Source organism: Pogoniulus pusillus, chromosome 6, assembly GCF_015220805.1.
Source record: "Pogoniulus pusillus isolate bPogPus1 chromosome 6, bPogPus1.pri, whole genome shotgun sequence".
Taxonomy (NCBI): domain Eukaryota; kingdom Metazoa; phylum Chordata; class Aves; order Piciformes; family Lybiidae; genus Pogoniulus; species Pogoniulus pusillus.
The window spans coordinates 30379217-30385013 of record NC_087269.1 but is presented as its reverse complement, the minus strand read 5'-3'; positions in this window follow the sequence as shown (position 1 = coordinate 30385013).

Below are 5797 nucleotides of genomic sequence, written 5' to 3'. Positions count from 1 at the left end.
CTTTGACATTTCGTGTTTACACTGCTGCAGCTCCTTGATGTTTTTCTTTCTCCTGTGACCAGTTACATGGGGCAGAGAAATGGACTTCTAAAAGCTCGGAGGCCACAGGTTTCCTTTTACCAGTCACGGTGTTAACCATAAGTGTACGATCTGCTGCTATGTGAAAATTTGAACTTGATACCCTCACATCGCTAATAAACGTCCGATACTTCACTAGTCGTGAATTAGCTGCTCATTCCAGCCCTTCCCAAAGGGCAGAGTTTAACAGATAATGACCAAGTAATGAACAACCTGGCAGGAAATTGGGTGGGAATGGTGATAGGAGTCATGCGCCTCTAACCTTTGTGTCCTGTGAAAGTGTGGAAGGAGGCAAAAAGCATTTGTGTTTAGTGCATTGAGGATGGCTACATTCTGGCTGCAGGAGCTTTTGAGTAAATTCCAGTTCTGTCATTTAATGGGTAATAACTGAAACAAAGCAAAATCTGTCCTTGCTCTTTAAATTGGATTTTTTTTTTCCTCCTGGGAAAAGCTCATCACGATTTTTGGTGAAGTTTGGGAAGAGAGGAAAAAAGGCAAACAGAGACTGAGATTTCTTTGAGGGAGGAGGAGATGTTAGAGGCATAGGTATAATTTACCTCCTGTTGAGAAATTCAGATGTCTGTTTCTCCTTGACTCTTCTAATTTGGTTTCCTACAAATTTATTTTGTTGTACTGCACTTCATAAATGTGGTGGTTTTTTAATTCACCTGCCAGTTTCTGACACTTCAATTTTGAGAGGAGACCTGAAATACTTAAGCTCATGTAACAGCTTGTAGTTGAAGTAAGAGCTTGTGAGTTGATACTTGTGCTAGTAGTATTACCACATACATGTTGAGACTATCATAACAGTTAAGCATTTAATCACTTGGAGGAAGGTTTAATTTGTTGGAACCAAATACCTGGGTAAAGAACTTTTTTCTCCTGATGAAGTGTCACTAAATAAACTTTAAGGCAGCATACTGCCAGGCTATACCTCTTCCATACACCTGCAGAGGCTCTGTCATTTGCTTTTGGTGTGAGCAGCTTTAAGGCATGTGTTTTTGCTCCCAGCAGGGATACTGGAGAGTGGAAAGAATCAGATGCTGAAACTGCTCTGTATTCACAGAAGATGAGGAGACTCAGAGGGGACCTTACCACTCTCTACAACTACCTAAAAGGAAGTTGTAGTCAGGTGAGGATCAGGCTTTTCTCCCAGGCAACCTGTAGCAGGACAAGAGGGCATGGTCTGAAGCTGCCCCAGAGGAGGTTTAGGTTGGATATTAGGAAGCTCTTCCTCACAAAAACGATGATTAGGCACTGGAATGGACTACCCAGGGAGATGGTGGAGTCACCATCCCTGGAGGTCTTTAAGAACATTGGATGTGGCACCTGGTGGCATGGTTTAACTGATGTTGTGGTCATAGGCTGGACTTGATGACCTCAAAGGTCTTTTCCAGCCTCAATAATTCTGTGATTCTGTGAAATGGATTTCAGTGCTAGGATGTGTTGCTGGGGGTTGCCCAAGGAGAATAGTGCTGCAGCAGCCCTTATTTCTGGGCTTGCTGAGTCTACAGATCCCACTAGTGTTAATGCTGGGATACTTGTCAAAGCCAGGATGAATTTCACCCTAACTCTAAAGTGATCAAAAACAGTTCCTGTAGATGGAAAATTAGCTCTGAATCTTTTTTGCATCTTCCCAGTATCAACATTTTAAGCTTCTGTCCAGGAACAAGTCTGGAGCAGTTTGAATAATGTTTTTGACAGCCATTTGCCATGTATTTCGTGTACTCTTCCCCCATTATTTACCAAAAAGCAAGTAGTGCATGAATGCTTCTCATTCACATGATCTTCTGCCGATTTCAGTGCCAGACTGGTGGAGGGGAGAGTTTTAGGTCCTTCCCCTGCTGAGCCCCATCCTTTCCTCCCCCAAGAAAAAAATGAGCAGCTACATAAGTGTGGCAATGGCCATGTGAATGTTTTGATTTTTCTGCTTTTGCGGATGAGTAATTCTGCTTTGCTTTCCCAGAGTCCTTCCTGACAGCCTCTGCTTCACAGCAACATGACTTGCACAAAAAGCAAGCTTGCAACTCACCCCTACTAATGCTATTCAGTTGGCTTGTGTGATGCAGGTTATGTGCCGGAGCGGTGCCATTGCCTCCTCGTGTCCTTTGCGCTTGATGGACTCCAAGGGAAGCTGTAGTTGCTCCAGCCTGTAGGATTTGACAGCATGCGTTTGCCCACTTACCTCTTGGACTGCAAGCTGTGTGCTCAAGCTGCAAACCACTGTTGAAACCACTCTGTACAAGGACAAATCTTCTGTTCTCTCTCCCATTGCATGCGGTTGCAGGAGACCTGCATTGCTGCTGTGCTGTGCTTCCAGCCTGTTTTGATAGTTTTATCCTGTAATCGTATGCTCAGCTGCACACTAACGTGCATTTTTGAGCAAGGAAAGAGTGGCCGGGGCTCTGGGGTGTAAGCCAGCCTTGTATTTGAGCAGCAAGCCTTGCAATAAGGAAGCTAAAATGACTCTTAAGCATTCTTTTTTGTATTTTGCTGAGATTAGCACTTGGCTTAACTCCTTGCTTGTTTCCATAGCGACTCCATAGTAACTGTTTCAAGAACTCTGAAGTTTATTCAAGCGTTTCCAGGCTGACTTTTTATGAAAGTTTTCTTTTCTTCTGAGCTAATGGTGTGGCTGTCATTGACTCCCATTAGAATGGCTGCCAAATTGGTCCCATGCGGTATAATCCGGACTGGTGTGCAGAGCTATGCCAGCTGCACATTTGTAACCTGCCCTGGGCAAGCAAGCCCCTGGGGGGGGATCGTGTGACCTCTTGCTCATCCTCACTGGGCTGTGCCGAAACTTTTCCTCTCTAAACAACGTCAACAACATTGTGAATGTGATTTCCAGATCAAGTGAACAAAGCTCTTCAATTTGAGTGTTCAGATACCTTGATTAATTTCAGATATTCAAGTTACAGATGTGAGGAAGTGCATCCATTTTGCAGGAGTGACCCCTTTCTGTTCTGAGTTTTGATGAGCTCAATGGGGAACAAAGCTGCCACTGCTGGGAGTGGAAACTCCTTCTCAGGGCTGGTCTTGGAAGCATAAGCGATGACAAAGAAGTGTTTCTCCTGATGACTCACCTGTAGCCATGTCCAGTGTCTTCCTGTTAACCTGGGTGCCAAACTCTACCACCAACATTGCCACTTCCTGTGATACCTCACCAAAGATAAATCTTGTTTCTTCAGCTACAAAATGCATATTAATAATGGTACCTCTCCCTGGAGGTAACTGGTGCATGTTTGGCTAATGTACTCAGGCATTTATCTGAATTTCCTCACTGTAGCTGTAGCTCCTTTTCTCTGCAGGCTTTTTGGTTGCAAGGCTGTGGGAGGTGGATAGGCTATGTGAGCACCAGCTTCTTCTGTATTCTCCATCACGCCTTGAGGCAGGGTTTGAAGGGAGAACTGCAGAAGGAAGTACAGTGTGGAGAATTACAACTTTGAAGTCTTGTTTGCTTTTGCAAAGGGGGAAGGGAGGGTTTGTGACTAACCTTTATTGGGTGCAGCTCTACCAAAGGGTAAAAACAGTGTTACCTCAAGCTTCCAGGCTGTAAGCAATTGGAGCTGGTTTGTTTCCTCTGTACTGGCCAGAATCCATAGAAAAGGGCTGTGACATATTTGAGTATTGGGCCCTTGGTGCATTGAACTGCTGTCTGCGTGGAAATGAGATCATGTCTTGTCTTTCCTTGCATGAAGCTAGGATGCAGCAGGGATGAGCGAACAAGTGAGGCAGTTATGCTGACAGGTCAGGTATTTAACAGAGCTTGCTGCCAGTTTAGTAACATTTAGATCTTTGAGACCCTTTTCCAGTGGCATCTGTTAGAGAAAGAAAGAAAAGAGATAATGAGAAATAAATCTACTGTATTACAGAGACAATGAGCTCTGGATCAAAGTGGGATGGAGCTTGAAAGGTGATGTTTTCAATTTTGCTGGCCAGAGGGGTTGTGGCTCCAATGGCATGGGTAAACAATGAGAAAAGAGACAGTCTCTCTGGGAGTCAGTGTCTGACTTAACGAGCCAGCAGTTATTAAAAGAATACAGGAGAAGTGAACCGTGCTTTCTGGCTGGTAGCATAGCTTTTTTCTTCTTCTCCCTTTCTCTTGAAGATCAAAGGCCTAATTTTAGAACAAGCCCTATTTATGGACTGTTCAGCCACTCTGTCTGCTTTACTCTTGTTCTAGAATAGTGGAAAATAAATAGAGCTGGTGGGATCTCCCAGCATCCAGAGCTCATCCCTGATGCAAGGCAGGAGGGAAGAAAAAGACAAACCCCACAAAACAACAGACCTCAACCTTTCCTAGTAGAGGTTCTGTACGATTTGTCTCTGCAGAGGCAGTTCCCTTCCCCTCCCTCATCTCTCTCAGTCTTTCCTCGTGATCAGAGGCTGAACAAAACGTAACCTGTGACTGCTCTTGGTGTTCTTCCTGATCCACACCTTCTTGACGTGCTGTAGCTGCCAGGTCTGGGCAGAGTCCTCTTCCTGAGACTGGTGCTGAGTGTAGAGTTGAGTGTTGCTTTGTGTGTCTGTGCCTTATCCTCCCGTTCGTGCAGCCCAGCACCGTGTACTTTGTTGACAGTATCACCAGACTGACTTGATGCATCCAGAGCCTTTTCTGCCAGCTGGCTCTGGATCTCTGTGTAGACAATTTCGTGCTTCTCCTCAACAGTTCTTGGTGATTCCTTCCATTGCTTGGCTTTTCCATCTCCCTCTTATCCCTGTGCCCTGAGGCTGGTTTTCTGATTTTTCATAATGATGTTGCAAAGTAAACTTGGCCAAAATTTCAAGTGGCAGTCGCTTGCCTGTGGCAAGTAAGTGTGCTTATTTCTAGCTGAAACAGCACAGTGTTTCTGTAGTTTGAGAGTGAACCTCTAAGTACCCCATGAGAATGGCTTTTTTTGTTTCCTTCTTTTGTGTCAACTTTTTACCCAGTTTCCTTTGGATGATATTTCCATAGCCCCATATTACATGATACAATGACAGAATCCTGGAAAGACTTGTTGCATTCAGAGTGAACTCGTGAGAGTAATAAAGCCTGCGTCAAATTCAGCTCTGGTGGGTAAGGAAGCTGCTCTTGCTACCGGCACTCTGCTGCCAGTTAAAGGCATTCGTCATCTGAAGGCAGTCTGATGTCAGTGCTGTTGGCTGCCAGCTATATCTGTCTCCTCTCCAGGTTTTCTGATATCAAGGATCTGCACTGGTCTGAAACTTTGTCTTCAGGAGGGGTGAAGGGAAAATAATCTATGCAAAACCTCTCTGCTGGAAGTTGCGCAAGGGGTGTTTAGCTGGGGGCAGGGGTCTGTGGGTCTCTGCTCTACGCGGCTGAAGCTTAATTGGAAGAAAGCCACAGATAAGGGTGCACTGTGTGGAGCTAGAGCAGAGTTAATTCATGCAGAAAGAGCTTGTCTCGCAAGTGGGAGCACTGAGCAGAGGGAAGAAACCTCCTAAAACCCCCTCTTAACTTCCCAGGTTCCTTGGAGCGCTTTGCTGTGCGCTGTGCTGGTGGGAGCTTGTCAGGAAGCGGGGTGAAGCGGGGCAGGCTGCATAGCAACTACACTGCGCAGTGCTAACAATTCTCAAGTGGGACAGTAACAAAATCGATTTTTCTCCCCTTCAGCTTGGCAGCTCTCCAGGTGCCTGCTCTGGCACAATGAAGTGTGTAGCTGGGGAGGGAGGGACTTTGGGTTGATGTGGAGGGGGGTGATACAAAGAGACA